The sequence below is a fragment of the Microtus oregoni genome, unplaced genomic scaffold, assembly GCF_018167655.1.
Source record: "Microtus oregoni isolate MIOR12 unplaced genomic scaffold, Mior012 000084F_ref0000050, whole genome shotgun sequence".
NCBI lineage: Eukaryota > Metazoa > Chordata > Mammalia > Rodentia > Cricetidae > Microtus > Microtus oregoni.
Genome location: NW_024544550.1, coordinates 5,881,504 through 5,901,663, shown reverse-complemented (window position 1 = coordinate 5,901,663; position 20,160 = coordinate 5,881,504).

Below are 20,160 nucleotides of genomic sequence, written 5' to 3'. Positions count from 1 at the left end.
TTCCCAGCTGGTGGGGACTGGCAGAGAAATCCATCACCGGCCAAAAGGCAGAGAATGAGTAATTGTGGGGTGCCTCCAGCCCCAAATGTGACACCTATAACACCATCCCTACATCCAGAATTGTGAACCATTGTAGAACAACCAAGATGACTGGTGCAGGAGAAGGCCTGGTGGGCGGGACGGAGATGTAGGTCCCGTGAACTTTCTACGGTGTGCTTGCCTCAACAAAACCCATAAAGACCACACCAATCGACATGCCAACAGGAACGAAAGAACAGTTTCACAAAGCCCCCGTCTCCAGAGGAAGAGTTACAGGCAGTGGGTTGCTGTGGAGGGAGAGAGAACCAGCTGTGTGTTTGTTTGCTCGCTTGTTTCCGAGGATAAGACCCTAGTCCTAAGTGGTCAGCCCTAAACATGTGCAGATAGGTATTTGGATTCAGAAAATGTAGAAGAGGTCATGATTTGAGAAGGGATGGTTTAGGGGACCCTGAAGGAATTGAAGGGGGAATGTCGGAATGATGTAAATATGATGTCCTCGCGTGTAAAATCCTCAACTAAAACTCAGTATTTTTCAGAAAGGGATTTAAAACACAGTGACATTCTGAGGACAAGAAGAAAAATGAATGAAATGTAAGGATAAAGCCATCTTCCACAAGAATTCAACCAAACAGCATGTCACTTGAGTTGCAACAATCTCCAAAAGAAGTGGTATTAAAGTATATTGGAACACATTGCAAAAAAAAAAAGTTTTCTTCCTCTAATGAGTCAGCATCTGCCTTGATTTACATGGTAGATTATCTAGGCGAACACTAATCCTCTTTTCAAAAAGAGCGAATTATCTGAGAACAAGAAGTCCCCCTAAGAAGGCTTAATCATTCGTTGCAAAGGCCTCAACTTCTGCTCTGGCAAAGTAACATAACTCTCGGTGCCTACTTTGAAAATACACAGTAAGAAATAACTTAATATTCTGTGTACGTAAGGTGCTGAGGAGAAAAGCTGTTATTGGAACAATATAGTTAACTCCCCCGTCATTATGTAATAGTTCTAATGCAGTTAATACAAATAGCATGTAAAACAAAACCAGGCAAGAAGGGTTTGCTCGACAGATGTTCATCCTGCTCCTTGCTCATTATCTGCAAACTTTGCCTCATGTGGGGTCTTCACCGAGGAAAGGCCAAAAGAAAAATCACCTAGGATGGGCCAGGGACACAGTCCCTCTACACAAGCCAGAGCCATCCTTCGAAATGTGCATCACTGTCCTGCTTTGCTCTGGCCCCCTGATGTCCCCTGGAGAGATGCTCCCTCCTGAATGAGCTGGCTTCTACTCCACCCACACCTCTTCTCATCTTTTACCACTTTTGCTTTCGATGCCAAGACTTCAGCCACATCAAACATTGATGTTAAAACAAGGCCTCCGCTTTCCCACCCGTTTTCTCCTGAAGCTCGTGTGTGTGTGTGTGTGTGTGTGTGTGTGTGTGTAACGCCTTCCCTCTGCTGTCCTGCTTCACACATTCCCACGGGCTGTCATGGTGCACCCTCACTAGAATGGAAGTCTGGAGAGGCACAAGCTTCCTTTGGGTTACTGCTGCACCCACGGCATCTGGAAATGGTCCAGCTGCTGGAAGTAATAAGTGATCATTAAAAAGTTCCGAATATAGACTGCGCCGAGGTGTCAAGTTCAAGCATCCTCCCCTCTGCAGCAGCCTGGGCAAAGCACACTGGCACTGGCACTGGCGTCGCTTTCCATCCCTGCCAGTGAGCACATCTTAGTGCCTAAGGAGTGGCTGCCTTACTTGTTTTATCTCCTCACTAGCCCAGGCACTTCTTGGGGCCAGGAACCATAGCTCTACTTAGCATTTCCAAATCACCTCATGGCCCCTGCTTTGTCTGTAGATGCGCTCTGTCTCCTGGCTGTACCCTTTCAGGACTCAGGGGAAAACATCAACAAGATGTCCACACCTCAGACCTAGGACAAATCAATAAAAGCAGAGGCTAAAATGGAACTGAGTCATGAGCCATTTCATTCCTTCCCGTGCAGTCGTGCTAACATGTAGCTAGAAGCCAGCACCCCCTTCTCATCCAGCTGCCCCGACTCTTCCTCCTCGCCTGTGATTTGAACCCTCAGAGGAACAAGACTGACACAAAGAAATCCCAGAAGGAGGATCTCAGGTACCGAGTCCCAGCCAGCTCCGCTGTAGGGAAGAATGCAGGGAAAGCCTCCCCTTGTCCCACAGGGCAGGGAGTACAGGACACCCTGAACATTCTGCTTGCCATGGACCTCTCCAATCTGAGTCTGATCTAGTCAGGAGTACCACTGGCCCAGCTTCATGTCCTTTGGGCCAGTTTCCCACGCACTAGACGGGGTGGAGCTTCTGTAGCTGATGAGATGGCAGCTGAGGGTTGCCCACCTGCAGCAGCTGCAGGCTCAATGAAGTTGGCAAGGCAAAGAAACCAGACCCGCTCAGGCTTCACACCTAGGGACAATAGGTTTGCCTAGAGATGTCCAAGGTAAGGCTGAGAGCAATACTTGACGCTGCCTTCAGGCCCTTGGAGACAGAAAAGCTACAAGGAGCAAATCTTTGTGTGTAGCGCCTACTTCACTTTGGGGCCCTTTGTAAACAACCTGGGTGTTTAGCATGTTCAGCACCTTAGGGTGTAGGTACAAACACCATCACTCCCAGTTTACACCTGATACAAAAAGGACTAAGATGCTTAGGCAACATGCCCGAAGCCACCCAACTGGGAAGTGGCACAGCCACAATTCAGACTGTGGTCCCCTAGCTCAAGAGCCTCACCACTCGACAATGTCCTGTAGCTACGTGCCAAACACTGTGTTCAGGACTTCCCATGGAGGATGGACAAGAAGAGACGGAGGCCTCCTTCTGCCCCTTGGAGCCCTGAAGACATGACAGTGACTTTAAGTCTCTTGCGCCAGTATCTCCCCGAACAGTTCCCTTTTCTGGAGGTCTGGCCCCTTACATGGGTGCAGGGAGGAGAGAAGTGCGTCCTCTAAGCAGGCCGGATGCTGACTGTGAGGCTCAAGGCCACACTGGCTAAGCTGATGGCAGAGCTGAAGTTGGAACAGGCCAGCCACCCAGGTAGCGGCTGATAGGGCCCTGCTGGCTGTCCAGTAGGTTCATTCTGTTTCTGCCATAGATGTAGGACACAGTGAAGAAACAGGGTTAAGCCTTCTTCCCAACAGTCACCGTAGAAGGAAGAAGAGAGAAAAGACACTACCTGGACTGGGCTAGTACTGAGACACTAGACAACAGATTTGGGCTCTTTCATGTGACTTGGGGGCTGTGCTAGGGCTCAGGTGGCAGAGTCTCCAGTATTACATAAACCGAATAACCCAAAACCAAGAACTCTGGAGGTAGAGAAAGGAGGATCACGAGTTTAAGGTCATCCTAGCTACATACTGAGAATCCGGGCTATGCGAGAGCCCATGTAAGCAACAATAACTAAAGTAACAGGCTGTGGTGATGCACACCTGTGACCACAGCATTCAGAAAGCCGAAGAAGGAGGGTCACGTGTATGCAGCCGGACTGGGTCATGTCATGAAGACCCTGTCTCAAATAGAATGGAATGCAATAAGCCAGAAGTGACTTGAAGTGGACAGAAGCTAGATGTTTTCTTCCTATCCCGTGCTCCCATTTTCTTCAAAGAGGCAGACCAAGTTCTTAATTCTCTCCTAAACCAGATCCGACCTTCAGGCTAAGTGACAGTCTTGTCTTTTGTCCTCTTAGCAGCCTGGATCTGCCTTCTGAGTACTCACCCCAGCCTGTCATGAAGTCATACTTAAAGTGGTAACCATTGCAGAGCCACCCGTACACTAGACTAAAGCCTTCATGAGAGCAGCAACAGCGCATTCTCCCTGCTACAGCTTCCTAGCACAGTTCTGTATTAGACATGGAATCAGCATACAGGGAAATGAGTCAGTGGATAAGATGCATGAGTGCCTCCCATTGGAACGAGCTACTTAGCACCTATCTGTAAGGGTTCAAGAGCGCAAGCTGTAAGGGTCCAAGGGTACAGTCCCTGGCTCTGGACTTTACCGCTGAGTTGGAGTGGCCAGAGGCAGTTGGCTTGAGCTAGCTCAGTGCCTTGCAGGCCCTACTTCAGGGCCCAATTCCAGTGAGGTCTCACCTCTTCCCTTTCTCTCCTGATCATTCCTCCTTCCTGTTTTCACCCATCTGCCAGGAGCACCAGCCAATGGGCACCAACAGGAGAAAAGGCGTCCATGCCAGGCTGAGATGCCAGGAGAGGCAGGCAGTAGGCAGGGCCTCTAGCCTATTCACCAATCCTAGCTTTCCTTACTGTGTCCCAGGGCCTATCCTGGCAGGGGCAGAGAAGCACATACCAGCACCTCACCAGGAGCTCTGGCAGACAACATCCCAGGGGGTCTATGGGGCCCAGAAGGAGGAGAGTTCATTATTAAACAGCAATGAGCCACATCCTCCAAGAGTTTGGAGTGATATGGGGACATACACCCGATGTCTCCTCAAGCAGAAAGTGACAGCACATGAATGTGATGCTCTATTTCCTAGGCTGGGTGCTAAAATCACAGATGTTCATTGCCTCGCTGTCCCTCAAGCTGGGCACTGGCATTATACAGAGTCTTTTGTGCAGAAATATATTTTATAATTTAAGAACGTTATAGCTGTCTAGTGCTACCATTAAACACATGGATTCCAGAAGTCAAGACTGTCTGGGCTAATTTTCCAGCTCTGTCATTCGCTAGATGCCTGACCTTGGGGTGGATATTAAACCTCTCTCTCCCCTAATTTCCTCAGAAGTAAATGGGATTAATAATCGGCCCTGCCTCCAAGGTTTGTTGTGAAGAACAATTTTGCTAATGTATGTGATATGCAGAGAACAGGGTCTGGCATATAGTAAGCATAGAATAACTGTTAGCTATCATTAGTATACATGTTCTCAAGGATATTAAAATGTGTCTTTGGGGCGGGGTGGGGGTATGGCTTAGTAGTACAGGCTTGCCTGATATGCTTTAGGTCCTTAGTTCTGTTCTCAGATTGGAAAACAAAATCCCCAAACTGTCATTGTTTGCACACAGCTGACTCATCAGTGTGAAAACCATCGGAGTATAACTGCAGATGCATTTGAAAGGAACACTGAGGATTGCCTCAAGTCTCAAGAAGTGTCTGCTGTGGAGATGTCCTGGGGGCTACAGAGCCTCACAGAGACTCTCATTTGCAGTAGCCGCCCCCCAAGACTGAAAACATCCTGGGGGTGCTCCTCTCCTTGATACACGCCATTCCCTGCAGGACACAGCATCTTTGGTACTCTGGCATTGAGGCTGGAGGAGGAGGGGCCCTGTGCCGGGTCTCTGGGAAGCCTGCTCTCCTGTCAAGTTATAGGAGATGGCATTAGTACCAGCTCAGTGAAGCCCCAGCTGTCTTAGCTGCTGCCTTCTAGCCCGGGGTGGAGGAGGGTGGCGTCCTTAAAGTATACTCAGAGGAGGAGATGGCACGCCAGTGGGGAACATCGTCGGGGATGGGCTGGGGCTCCAAGGCATACTGAGGTCGGCTGCTGGGAGGCAGCAAGGAAGACTGGCTAGAGGAAAAGGGAGACATGGCCAACTTGGAAATTGGAACTGAGAAAGCAGTGGAGGCTGGGATCAGGGCTGGATCAGCTCCAGGGCCCTGGGACAGAAATAGGCCAGGCCACTGGGTTTCCAGATCACTCTTGCTCTGTCTGCCTGGCGCAGTCACTCACAAACGAGGAGCCAAATGGACACAGGAGAAGGCAGGGCTCGGCTCCTTGCTGGGCAGGAAGACGGAACAGTGTAAGGCCCCAATGCTGGTGCCTTCTGTCCCCTCACCCTGCCTTGTCTTTAGAGAACTTGTTACCACTTGCTGCTATGCTGGGGATTTATTGAACATCTGCTCTCTCTAAAAGGAATGCTGCTCAAAGACAGGGCTTTATCTCTTTTCTTCATTGCCTTGGGTACCTCAAGGCCTTAGAGCAGGGTTTGCTGCAGAGCGGGTGCTTAACAAATCTCTTCTTCTTCTTTTCTTTTTTTCTTCCAGACAAAGTCTCCTGTCACCCAAGCTGACCTCAGTGTCACCATGGAACTGAGGATGACCTTGTACCCTTGATCCACCTGCCTTCATCTGCAGAGTACTGGGATGACAGGTGTGCATCAAACCTGGAATATATGGACTGGGGACCGAGGGCAGGGTCTTCCTCATGCAAGACAAGCGCTCTAGTAACTGAGCTGTATACCCAGCCTTAGACAGCTTTGAATAGATAAGTGAAGGCCACATGTCCCAACCTGACATGGGGATCACAGGGTCCCTAGTGCAGGAAGGCACTAGTAATTGCCATCCTTTTGGCAGATGACAAAGTGGAGGTGCAGAGAGGTTAAGGATGTACTCCATTTCACACAGCTAGGAAATGGCACATCTTAGCTTTTAACCCAGGGATTACTCCTCAAATGTTCGTTTTGTTTTTCAATCCTCTAGTGATTATTTAAAAGGGGTGACTATCTCTGGAGGGCAACACATGGTCAACCCTGTGGGTCCTTGTACTACAAAGAGACGACCTGAAGAGAGCCTGCGTACAGAACTGAGAGGTTTCTCTCTGCTGGAAACACTTATTTAGAGATGCTACTCAATGTTTTGGTCACTTGGAACCTCAGAAAGTCCTGACTCCACTGTGGGAGATCTGCCTGAACCATTTTTCCTGGTGGGAACTCAGCCCACCTCTGAGGTATGAAATGAGCAGAAAGTCTGGGGACACTGCTTCATTTTAGGCAGGGTGACCACACCCCAGGGGGGGACCATCCCTTGGTGACAGCTCAAATGGAGGAAAGGGTGCCACCCAAAGACCTAAGTGTGGCATGACAGGAGGCAGAAGGAAGGGAAAAGGCATCGGTTTCTGGAGAGAGGCTGGGATGGTGACTGCCAGGCTCCACCACTCCCATGGCGGGAGGTTGTATCCTCTCCATGTCATTACAGAGTATTCTAATGGCCTGAGAGAGGGACAATGTCAGGCTCTTCAAAGCAGAAGGGCTAGGGTGGAAGAGAGGCACTTGTCGTTTTCCCCAAACTACCGAGGATGCTCTGGTCTGCCTGCCCTCCCAGGCAGTGAGGAAATGGGCTTTGGACCATGCAGAACATCCCACAACCTCCATACAGAGCTATTTTCTTTCTTTTGAGTCTGAAGCAGCTGTTGTAGCAAACCAGGTCAAATGTAGTCCCCAGGCCCTTTGATAGCAGCGCCTGTCACCTTCTCCACTACTTCCCCTTGAAAAATGCCTGGTGCTCTACAGCATACTACTGTTAGGAGAGAAAACACACATGCACGCACACACACACACACACACACACACACACACACACACACACACACACACACACACACACACAGCTCTTCCTTTTGCTTGGCCCTAAAAAGCTCAACTCCCAAGTGCTATAAAGTCTTGGGAGCATATCTGAGCATCTATTACTGGACACACTGCTGAACAGGGGCTAAATGGGCTTTCTTTATGTCTTAAAGGATCTGGAGAAAGGATAGAGCCAGGTATGGTGCCATACACCTAAAACCCTAGTTCTTTGGAGGTAGAGGCCAGCCTGGGCTACATAGCAAGCACATTAGAAACAAAAGAAAATGAGATAGCTCAGGGCATGTGGGAGGGAGGCGTGCCAGCTAGAAGAGAGCCCCTCCCATTGGTTACTCCCTGATGTAGGCTTTTAGTGGATGGCAGAAAAGGGGTATCTGAGCCAGACAGGGCTTGGATGGTAGATAGAGGTTGCCTGGGATACTACAGGCCTCTCCCTGGGGTTAAACAAATGGAAGCCATGATAGTTCTGAATAGTTGTTCAGCATCCTGTTTTTTGGGGGGGCCCAAGGACTAGGAATGGGGAATTGGAATTTGAGGCCAATAGTTAAGTGGAGACAGGACTGAGGCAGCATGTCAGGATGATCTAGACCTCAGTGAGGCAGTACAATACCAGAGGATGAGGGGAGCTGGTATACAAACGGGTCCAGGAGGAAGGGTAGCCAGCTCTACCTGAATGAAACATTAAGGAATTCCTAAAGGGCCCTCAGCCCTTCACCCTGTGTTCTGGCTACTTTTACACCAGCTTGACACAAGATATAATCATCTAAAAGGAGAGAACATCAGTTGAGAAAATGCTTTCATAAGACCTGGCAGCAGAACTGGGTGGTGGCGCATGATTTAATCCAAGCACTCAGCAGGCAGATCCAGGCGGAGCTCTGTGAGTTTGGAGCCAGCCTCGTACACGACAGTCAAGACTACACAGAGAAACCCTGTCTCAAAAACCAAACCAAACAAACAAATTCCTAAAAATATCAGGTTGCAGGCAAACCTGTAGGGCATTTTCTCAATTAGTAATTGATAAGGCGGCAGCCCATTGTGGGTGGTGCCACCCCTGGACCTGGGTTCTATAAGAACGCAGGCTAAGAAAGCCATGTTGAGCAAGCCTGTAAGCAGCTCCTCTACATGGCCTTTGCATCAGCTCCTGCCACAAGGTTCCTGCTTTGACAGCCTTGGATGATGAACCGAGATCTGGAAGTGTGAGCCAAATAAACTCTTTCCTCTCTAACTTGCTTTCATCATGGCGTTTCATCATAGCAATAAAAACCGAAAGACACGCTGTAGCCCTCAGCCCAGAGAAAGGTATACTACGTCATCAGCAAGATGCTAGGGGGGCCTGACAAGCAAGGCAAAAGGAGAAGAGCCAAAGCAGGGCTAAGGAGCGTGCTCTGCACTGTGGGATAACTCTGGTACCATGCTGGCATCTCCTGAGCAGCAGTCCTTGGGGCCAAACCCAAACTGTCCTGCCCAATGAGCTACACAGGTCTGGGCCACTCATCCTGCCACCCTCAGGGAAGCCTAGGGAAACACAGGTAGGCCTGTGGTGGCTCAGGCCTCCAGGCCCTTGAAGCCCAGATTGCTATACAAATGATTTATTTTTCCTCTGTGTTCTGAATGAGAAAGGTTGGAAAGAGGGGGATAAAGACAAAAAGACAGGCCAGGAAAGGGGAAGATGGACCTGGCCACAGCAGGGCCGCCTTAGGCCTGGCCTTTCCCCCACTGGCTCCACCCTGCCTTTCCCCCTTCTCCTGTTCACTCTATCATCTGTGGGTTCTGCCATGTCTTTCTGCTGACTTCCTCCATCATGGTCTTCTGGCTGCCCCCACTTCTCTATCTCTTTGCTTCGAGGCTTTTTTTGTTCCAACCCGTGTTTCTTACTGTCTTTTCCATTCTGGATCTGTTTTTCTTTCCCATTCTTTGTCCCTCTCACTATATTCCGGACTCCAGTAAGTCTCTCTATGTCGCTGCTTGCCCCTTTCCGAAGCCACTTCATATGTTTGTCTTCCAGCCACTCACAGCCTCTCTGCACTTGGGAGACCTGATCCATTTTGTCCCCTGGCCTTGACTGACAGCTTCTAGAAGTGGGAGTCTGGATGACAACTTCCACAGTCCCCTCACAGTAAGGACACAATACCCAGAGCATATTAGTCCACAGTGTTCCCAGAATCTTTCTGAACCCAGAACACTCCCACAGCTGTTCAGGTTGCGGCTGGCACCTGACCTCAAAGCCAGGCCCTACCTCAACTACCAGTCAGAATGACAAGGCCCAACTGTCAGGGAGGCTTCTTGCTGCATCATCTATACCATGTTCTTGGGCACTGGCAGGAGCTAGACAATGGATTTGAAATTTTATCTGTCCATTTCTTGGGCGAACTTAAGGTCAACAATGGCAGCACTCTCAGGGAAGGCTTCTGTTCTCTTGCTATGAATGGAGCCTCCCACATACTGGACAAATGGTCTACCCCTAAGCTTTCCTCAGACTCTTTTTATTCTTTTATTTTTTATATTTGTTTGTGTGTGGGGTTGTATATGTATGCATATATGTGCATGTGTGTGTGTCTGTGGTACGAGTGTGTGCGTGTGTGTGTGTGTGTGTGTGTGTGTGTGTGTGTAGGAGGGTGCATGTATAAATCCTGACAGAGGTCAGTGTTCTGTCTCTTCCTCTGTCACTTTTCACCTTTTGTTTCCTTAGAGACAAGGGCTCGCTGTATTGCTAGCTGACTTAGAAATTGCTATATAGACCAAGCTGAACTCAAACTCATAGAGACCTGCTTCTTCCTCCTGAGTGGTGGGCCTAAAAAGGTGCACCACCACACCTGCATTTATTGGTTTAGTTTTGAGACATCATCTTAATACGTTGCCAGGGCTGACCTTGAATTTTCCACGTAGCTCAGGCAGACCTTGAACTTGTGATTCTCCTGCCTCAGCCTCCTGAGTAACCTGTCCTCTGTGCACAACTCGGAAAGTTTCTGATGACCATATGGTGGCACATACCTGCAGTACCAGCACTTAGAAGGCAGAAACAGGAGGACTGCGAGTTTGAGGCCAGCCTGGACTACATAGAAGGACCGTCTTTCAAAGAAACCTAAAAGGAGGAGGAGAGGTAAGAGAAACAAGAGTGTCTGAAAGGGAGTCTGAAAGAGTGTCTGAAAGAAACATTGCCCTTGGCACAAAACTGACTGGGCAAGTAAAATATTCTTTCCTCCTACCCCCACGTACCCTTCCTGCATACTTCGAGTGGCGATGTTAAGGATGACCTGAAGATTAGTGGGTCTCTGAGCACAAGCCAGAGAGCCTCCTTGGGCTTTTGGCTTCTCTCAGAGAGTCAAGCATGAGAAACCAGTGGGAGTGGAGATGGTGGGGGGCATTGAGGCCTAGCTGGGTGGGCAGCGGGGGATGTGGTAGTGTTGGACAGCCCTGTCAAGGGGAACCAGTAGGGGTGGAGGTGTTGGGGGGCACTGAGGTCGAGCTGGGTGGGCAGCAGGAGATGTAGTAGCGCTGGGCAGCTCCATCTGGGAGAATGTGTGTTGTACCCCCCACGAGGCTTTGAGTCATAGGCAAACAGTTCTGCCCGCTGCCTCCTCCCTCAGCTCCCAGCCACAGACACACTTGGAATTTCCAAAGTTTGGTTTTTGCTTTTGCATAGCTGTGAGTTTCAGAAACACCCACCTCCAGAGCTAGCCCAGAAAAGGAAATTTCTTTCTCCTGGCAGTTGATGTTGGCACTGGTGGGACTTTAGAGGGCACTCGAACCTGTCCTTCTCTGGTCCCCTGTAGCCTGATAAATATGGCCTGGATGGAGGCTTGAAGAGAAGAAATGACAGGCCACAGGGGCCACTGCAAACCGGTGACAGAGCTAGCTGAGGATCCTGGCCAGTTTCATCTTGCTTATGGGATGTTTGCTTGCTCACTCTCCCTATTCTCTCAACCCTCGGCCTGGCCAGACCATCTGTTTTGCTCTCTCCTCTCTTCATGATGAAATGCAGTCTTTACACTACAAGAAGCTGAAGGTTTGAGATACTCAACAAATAGGAACATCTAGTGCCTTCTGACCCACACACTACTGGATGAACGGCCTGACACTAGGATGCGTATATGGAGTGGCCTTTCCTTTGTTCCTTCTGTCAGGTGGTGCCCATACCAGACTGAGTCACGGGAAGGTCCATGCTCACCCAGCTCTGAGGTGTTCCTGAGATGGGGCATCAGTGACTCCTTCACAGCCACTCACTGCCAGACCGAGCAAAACTTAGAATGGAGCTGGAATCAAACTAAAATTTGGATAGAGAGGAGGGATTGCCAATACCCCTACCCTGGGCCATCCCGCCAAGGATAGAGATGGGTACTCACCTGATCACCTCCACAGTTTAGTCCTGTACCTGAACAGGCCCTGATCTCAGTTTGGCCATATCTCTTCATCGCAGGACTAGTGAGTGGGACAAGAGTCCATCTGTCCCTTTCTAAGGAGCCAGGTGGAAGCTCTTGCCTAGAGTAATGCAGGTGGCATAATCAGTCCATGGCCAAACAATCTGATGGAGACACAGATGCCTCCTCCTGGAGGGGAAGGAACAGGGGGTGCTACGAGGCACGTGTCCAGGGGGACTGCCCTGCCTTGGCATGTGGAGGGAGAGGTCTTGGCAAAGCATGACTCTCGGAGAAGACAGATTGCAGGTACAATCCAAGATGTCCTTGTTGAGTGACCTTGGCCTAGTGACTTATCTCTGTGAAGCCAAGGTCTCCTCATCTCCAAAGTCCTGTCATCGCCGTGCGAGGTTCTAGAGGGCAGTGCCTATTAAGTGTTCTTTCGTGGTGAACACACTTGAAGAAGGAGCTCCCACAGTTCCACAGTTGGTGTGCAAGGCGGTAAGGAGAGAAGGTGTATGCGTCAAGAGGATTGGGGCTGGGTTAGCTGGCGAGCAACTCTGTGTGCCTCAGCAGGAAGAGGCGGTGACTCAGAGGGCTCCCACATTAGCTAATTAGCTGACGAGGGCCAATAGAGGGGCACAGCTCTTCTACTCCCCAAGGGTCCTCTGAAGGGGGAGTGATGGGTTGTCTATTTAGAGAAGACAGGAGATTGATTTCCTGACCTCCTGAAGTCTCTATCTTGCCACCCGCTCACCCAGTGTCACAGTGGAAGTTGGCAAAGAAGAGGCTTTGTGTGCAGCCTCGCTCCAGGGACATGGTCCGGAGAGTCCAGTATGGACTCACTGGCTCTTGGGCTGAGCCCTTATTGCTATCTTGAAGCTCCCCTCCCCCCCCCACCTGCTGACCCAGTCTTACATTGATGCTGTAAATGTGTTTTGAGTTCCTATGTGCTGTGTAGAGGCTCTGTCCTGGGCACTGAGGAGGGCGTAGGAGCTGAGGAGGTTGCCTCAGAAGAGGCTCTAGGCTTTTCGGTACTTCAAGTGAATGATAGATATGGAGTATCATCCAAAGGCTGTGCAGAGCTATGGCTGACAGAGGTTTTCTTTGTCTGAGTTGCATTGTGTCTCCAGACCTCAGTTTCCCTGCATGCAGGTAAAGATAGCAGGTTACGCAAGATGGAAGGCTCTTTTAGCTCCTCAGAGCCTGTAGGATGGCCAAGGGGAAGAGGGGCAGATTCTGGTGTGGTCCAGTAAGGAGCTAGCCTGGAGAACTTGGCATTCTTTTCAGCCCGTCAGAGTCAACTCCCACTCTCTTCCTATCTCCTGCTCTGGACACTCTAGGCTCACCCCACCTGAAAGCAACACTACCTCTCCAGGAGCTCGGCTTTTGCTCAGGCTGGACCCTGGGCCCCGAATGACATCCTCTTCCCAATTCTAGAAGAAACCATCATCCTGGATGCTGCAGATGATTTAAAACAAAAACGAAAGGGAGGGAGCACATTAGATTGCATGCTCTCTAACCACAGTGGACTGCTTTTGCCAGAACTGTATAAAGGAGTCATTGCTGTCCAAGAGATTCTGGGAGCAGAGATCACGTGCCCAAAACCCAGCCGTGGGCTCGGAGGCTTTCTGCTGTCACTCAAGGGGCTGCTGAGAGTCTACCTTTGAGGGTATTTTAGTCTATGGCTCTTGTCTAGTTTGCTTTCTAGTGCTCTGATAAACGCTATGGCCAAAAGCAACTTGGAAAGGAAAGGGTTTATTTTATCTTACAACGCCCAGTCACTGAGTGTAGCCAAGGCAGGAGCTCGTGGACGGCAGGAACGTGGAGGCGGGAACTGAACAAAGGCCATGCGGAGGGGGACACTGCTTACTGGCTTGCTCCTCAGGGCTTGCTCAGTTTGTTTTCTTCTACCTTCCAGAATCACCTTCTCAGGGGTGGCACCTCCCACAAGGCTGGGTCCTGCCACATCAATTATTAGTCAAGAAAAATATCCCACAGAGTTGCCTACCAGCCAATCCAATGGAGGGATTTTTTTCAAGTGATGCTCCCTCCTCCTACATGACTCTAGCTCATGCCAAGTTGATAAAAAGCTAACCAGCACAACTCTCCTGTGGACTGAACATGTTCCCACCCTCCCATTCACAAGGATAAAAACTAATCTTTAATATAATAGTATAGAGAGGTGGCAGGAACCTTTGGGCGATAATTTGGTCCTAAGGGCTTATCCTCAGTAATGGGATTAATTCCCTTATTAAAGGAAGCTGGGTGTGGTGGCTTATGCATAACACCCTGGCTACTTGGGAGGTTGAGAAAAGAGGAAACAGGCGACACAGTGAAACTCTGCCTCAAAAACCAAACAAACAAGAGGCAGGAGGGAGCTTGGCTGCCTCTCTGGCGTGTGAGAACCAAACTAGAAGGCATTCTTCCGGACACACAGAAGCGCCGCACTGCACACCGAACCTGCTGGCGCCTTATGCTTGGACTTTTCAGCTTCCAGACCAAGGAGGGATATGCTTCTCATCAGCATGAATGACAGCCCCAATCTCTGTATATGGCAGCCCAAATTAAAACAGGCTCTGGGTTGCCAACCTGCACCTGTCCTCTTTTTAGCCATACTGTTTTGGGTTCCTCAGGTCCCATTTTAGAGCCCCAGTTTCTCCCTCTGTAAAATGGGTGTGTTGAGTCCCGCCCTCCAGCTCTAAGAAGTGTGGGTGGGTCAGTGCCTATGTAGAAGTTGCTGGCCAGTGATGGCTGGCTTCCACTGTCTGCCATCCTCCTGCTGAGAGACATGCTGACATCTCCACTCTCTGCTGAGGGACAGGACATGCTGACACCTCCAGACCCTTCAGATTCACACAGCAGAAAGCATCACCCTTTGCTCAGAAATTTTTTGTAGTGATTGTCCGCTGAGAATTCCTGGAAATCTAGCTAACTCTGCCCTTTGTGCTTTCTTGGGCCCCGCGGTTTTGGCGTCCATTGCTGTTGACCCTCAGCTCCGCGCAGGCACACCGACAGAGGCCTCATTTGCCCAAACGACATTCTCTCCACCCTCAGGGAACCCGGGCTTGATAAGTCTGGGGTGGGGTTTCAGAGGGATCCACCCCCATCTCTCCAAGGCCCTCGAGTCCCAGGGAGAAAGCTGGCACTTTGCCAGAGCTCTTTTCTTGCTGCCTGCCTCTCTTCTTCGTGCAGATGGCTTTTATCCTTGCTTTCTTCCGAGACAGATGGTGTAGGGACTGGGAAATAGGGTGGGCTCCTAGCTCTGCCACATTCTACCTGGGAGACCCAGAGCATGTGACTTGACTCTCTGGCCCTCACTCACTTTAACCCCTCTTCCCCATGGGGGGCACATTCATAGTTACACCCCCCCCACTCCCCCCCCCCCAACAGGATTCTGTGAAGCTCCAAAAGCATTGTGCACATGACCACATGCCACATAGCAAGCGCTTGACTAATGGCAATTGCCTCTCTGTGAAAGCGCTTCATGTAATGCCAGGCACATTGTGTGCAATCAGAATATAGTCATTGAGTTGATGCCTGACTTTGAACAAAAGTCTAGACAGGGATGCCTTTGCCCATACAGCTTTGTATAGACTACATGAGATCTGAAAGTCAACCTTCTTTTCCTGCCCCACGACAGCCTGACTGTTCTCTGCCTTCTTGCTGGAGTCTAACACGAGTCTCAGAATGACCTCTGAATGTGTGCACATGAGTGTGAGGGTTGGGAGGGCACAGCAGGCTTTACAGAGGGCTAAGTCCTAGGAGCTTATGACACCAGGAGAAAACTGTCCTTTGTTAGACCCTTGCCATTCTCAGATTCCCTTACCCATCTCCACTCCAGAATCTTACTTGGGACCAGTAAAATGATTCTGCTCAGAGCTACAAAGCCCCTGCTATTCTCTTGTCCTCTGCTCTGGATGCCAAGGAAAGGCGAGGCCTGTACTTCCTTCTGGTGGACTTTGTGCTCAAGAGGAGAATCATCCTCTCAGCCAGGGATGCCTGCATGACGGGGAGAAGGAAAGGGCTCAGACAGCAGGCTATTTTAAGTTGACAAGACAGAGGGACAGACTGACCTGAGGTCACCTAGGAATATTTGGGCACCCAGAGACTCCTGAACTCTCCCCTTCACCTTGTCCCATTTCTGACCACACCACTGTGGGGTCTTCTGGACTGTCATCCCTATGTAGCGTAGACTATTTTGATGACCTAACTCTAACCAGCAGCCAGCATCTTCTAGATTCCTGTGTAGTGAAGGAGGAGGCTGGGGCCCTCTCTGTGGTGGGAATGTGTTGGAGGCCAGGAACTTGCACAGGCAAATGGTGTCTGTAAAAACATCAGCTGTTGACAGCTCCAGCTGTGGGCCCCAATAATGCCCCACAAGCCAGATGTTGGCTTCACCCACCTCTGTCCTGCAGGGGCTGATTTACAAAGCACCTCACAGTCTGAGGAAGAGCAGCGTGAGGCCATAGGGTGACAAGGGCCCAACAACAGGAACACCCGATGCAAGCTATGAAGTCAAAGGCTCACTCTTCTGTCTCCAAGATTGTCTGGACAGCAGGGGTCACTCCTGGGTAGACAGTGTCCCACAGAATCTGGGGCCACAGCCTCCCCAGTCAAATGTTCTGTATTTCCAGCCTAGGACAGATAAGTTAATATGGAGTAAACTAGCATTGTACCTCATGCCTCTCCCAAGATGGGGCAAGTGCCTGGGCCCTATGAGTGTGTAAGCTGTGTCTGCACACCTAGAGCCCATGAAAGGCATGCTGTATAGTGCATTCAGGCATTTGATAAGGGTAGCACTATAGACCTTCTTGCCAAGTCCCCAACTGCAGGCCCTAAGACACCTCACTGTCCTTGCTTCAAGATGCAGTATGCCCAGTCCATGCCCACTTCCAGCTCTTTACTATGGATGGAACCTGCTTCTTTTAAACTCTTTTAACTGGGTGATCTCAGCCCAAAGGTCTTGATGAACACCCCTCCACTCCCCCCCCCTTCTAATGCATCCTCGCTGGTCGGCTGGGAACCGCAGACGGCGCTGTGACATGAGTGGAGATAAGGGGGCTCTCACATTTCCCCCGGCTGGGCTCCTGGGCCTCCAGCATTCACGCTGGCTGATTTCAACATGAAAGGGCCTCTTGAGAAGGAGAGCCCCCTCCCTTTCCCCCTTCCCACTGCTAAGCCCCACTCTGCAGCTAACCACTGTCTGAGCCCCCTCCTTCCAGAGTACCCACATGCTTGCCTGCCTGCCAAGCCTTCTCCCCAACTTCAGTCTCACCTTGCCCCCTCTGTCATCCAGGATGGATACCTCCTGCACGGGTACTCAGGACTGTCCCTGCCAGCAGAATACTGCAGGGGACAAAGAGGGGAACAGAGTGTCAGCCAATGGCATGGTACTAAAGGCTGGCCTGGAGACATAGGCCATCTGGCCAACTGTAGACTGGCATGTTGAACAAATCTCTGCTGGAGGAATCTTCCAGTCCTAAAGGGACTCAGAGTGTTCTTGGGTCTGAGTCCTTGTAGCTAACTGCCCAGGTCTCCTACCAGGCTCTTCCTCAAGCACTGGGAACAGGTGCCCTTCAGAACCCCACCAAAGCACCTCCCGGCTCTGCCACCAGAGGCCTTCCACAGATCTGCCCTAAATCTTTTATGTGGCAACTTTTTCAACCTTTTATTTTTGAGCTAATTTTAGACTTACAGAAAAGGTGTAAAAAATAGAACAGTTCGCTGCCGCACACCCCTCACCTGGCTTCCCCTAATATTAACATCTTACATAACCGTAGTACAATACTCTAACTTCACCTCGCTTCGGTACTACCACCTGAGCTGTGCAGCTTGCCACCCTTCCCCAGGTGGCCACAAACCTCCGCTTGCTGCCACAGGTCCCTACCCAAGATCCCACCATTGCATTTATCCTGTTTCCTGATGCTCTTCCAACCGCAACAGCTCTGCAGCCGTTCCTCTTTGTGATCATGACTCTTCTGAAGAGTGGGAGGTTTGAGGGCAAGAATAGTGCCCTTCTCAGCTCACCACACAGAGGGGCTCAGCTAGCAACATATCTTACGCCCACTGGTTCTCTCTATCCCTTGGTCAACTTGGTGTCTAAAACCTGTGTCCGCGAGAAAGGTGCCTTGGAGATGACATTAGACTGCCCACGCCTTGTTTCTCTTCAAATACTCACCCCCTAATAATCATACCCATCTGATGATCACCATACACTATGGTGTGTTCTTAGTCTCCTCCCCTCTCTCTGTGTAGTCTAGGCTGACCTGGAACTCATGATCTTTCGGCCCCAGCCTCTTGAGCAACCCGGGGATTCAGACACATGTCCTCCCATGCATCCCTTTCTTGATGTGTATTATTAACTGCGAGGGACTGTTCGTCTTTTTCTCCATTTGCTTACTTATGCAGTCATTTACAACAGTATGGACCAACAGACTTTTACTATAGTCTGGGTTAAAATCCACTGTCACCTTTGAGGAGATGGAACATCATTGCTCTACCCTGAACCTTGTCCTGAAGAGTAGAATGCATAAGATGGGGACAGCGGTTCAGAGAAGTGCATCAAACACTACCTCAGCCAGGGCATCAAGGTCAGCATCACCAGCTGAGCATCCTTCTCACTGTTCTGCACTCTGCCTGTGCTATTCCTCCTCAAATCCACTTCCCGCTTTAATCATGAGACCACTGTGAGCTTTCAGATCCAAACCAAGCACCCAACTGCACTATTCAAAGCTGTCGAAGTCACGAAGATCAAGGAGATCCTGGGAAAGCCTCTCAACCTAATGGAATGCACCAGCTCTAGGTATTGCGGTATCCTGGGAGTAGAGCTGGTATGAGTAGAGCTGGGATAGGTAAAAGCCATTCATTGAGTTACTGAGAGTAGAGGGTGGAGCTGCGTGCAGGGTCCGAGCCAAGCTCATGAAGGGCCCTGGGCTTCACCTCCAGAGATAAGAAACAAACAAACAGAAAACTAAAACAGCAGCTCTAAGAAAGCGTGGCTTTGGTTAACAATGTATCAAAAATGAATTCATGTTGATTCATTAATTGGAGCCAGTGTACCATACTAATGTGACTGGTTGGCAACAGGAAACAGTAGGTGCAGGGTACATGAAAATCCTCTGTATCTTTGTACCTCTTTATAAATCTAAAACTGGGCTGAAATAAAAATAAATTCCTAACAATCCAGTACTATCATTATTTATTTTCTGCTCCAGTTCCTCCCGCCTTGGCTAGGAGGACATCCTCCAGCTTGGCTCTGCGTCCCTCTTACAGGCTCCGTCCTCTGTGGCGGAGTCCTTATTCTCTGGCACCACAAGATGCTCCAGGCTCGTCTTAGCCTTTCATTGCCCAGCCCCAATCCTGTCTTTTCTCCAGAATCCCTGACTTCTTTCGTTAGGGAATGGCATGGGAAACCAGCCAGAAAATGTGTGTGAGCTAACCGTTGTTGCTGCGGTGTCAAATGTTGTTTGTTTTTATTTCAAGAGAGGTACTTAGCTTCTCTCTCTCTCTCTCTCTATATATATATATATATAATGCATCATATATATGATGCATAATGATATTCATAGCATTATATATCTATCTCCTTTGTGTTATAAAAATGACCTGCTCCCTGTGCACAGCCATGGGCTACTGTTTCTCCAGGGTAACATATCAACACATGAAGCTGCTATGCCAAAATTTCCCAGCATCTCACATGCTCACGGTAGCTGCCAGTGTGCTCTCTAAGGTGGCTTCAATAACTCTCTGCTGTTCTTGTTCACTAGCAGGTCATCGGGGTCCGTCCTTCCCTAGCTTCCAGCCCCCATTGCACTCTCACATTTCGGGGCCACCTCCCAGCCAGTCCTAGTAACCTACTTGCCATTTTCTCCCACTCCTCTGGGGCTCGGCTTATGCTGTTCTTTGGATCTGAGGTGTGCTTCGTCTCTGAGCAGCATAATGAACTTCTACTCCTACTTCAAAGCCCACCACAAAGAACATCTTTTGTATGAAGTCTCCAAGCAGGTAATCGGTGACTCCGACAGTGTTCCCCGTTTGGCCTCGTGGGACATGGACTGGAATGTAGGGGGTCTCTCCCACTTGGTTGCCTGTGAACACACAGACACAGACTAAGTCGTCCACAAAGGAAGTCCTGGTAGTGCCCTCGGTGAATGGGTGAGTTTCCCCTTGGCTCCAGGCAGCCCTTTGCCATTGACTGTGAAAGAGTCTCTTCTGCATCTCTGAAGGAAGAATCCTTTGTTGATGGCTGAGGCAAGTGCCAACAAGGTGCTTTGGGACAGTCAAAGCCACTGGGCTCGCACACACTTCCCTGTTTCGTGCCCCAGGGCTCATGGAAAATGGCATTTGGAGCCTTCCAGACAGCTCCCCACTTGTCCAAATCAGAAGCTTGGGGGCCATCTTCTTGTCTTCCTTTCACCTCTACTGCTATTCAATGA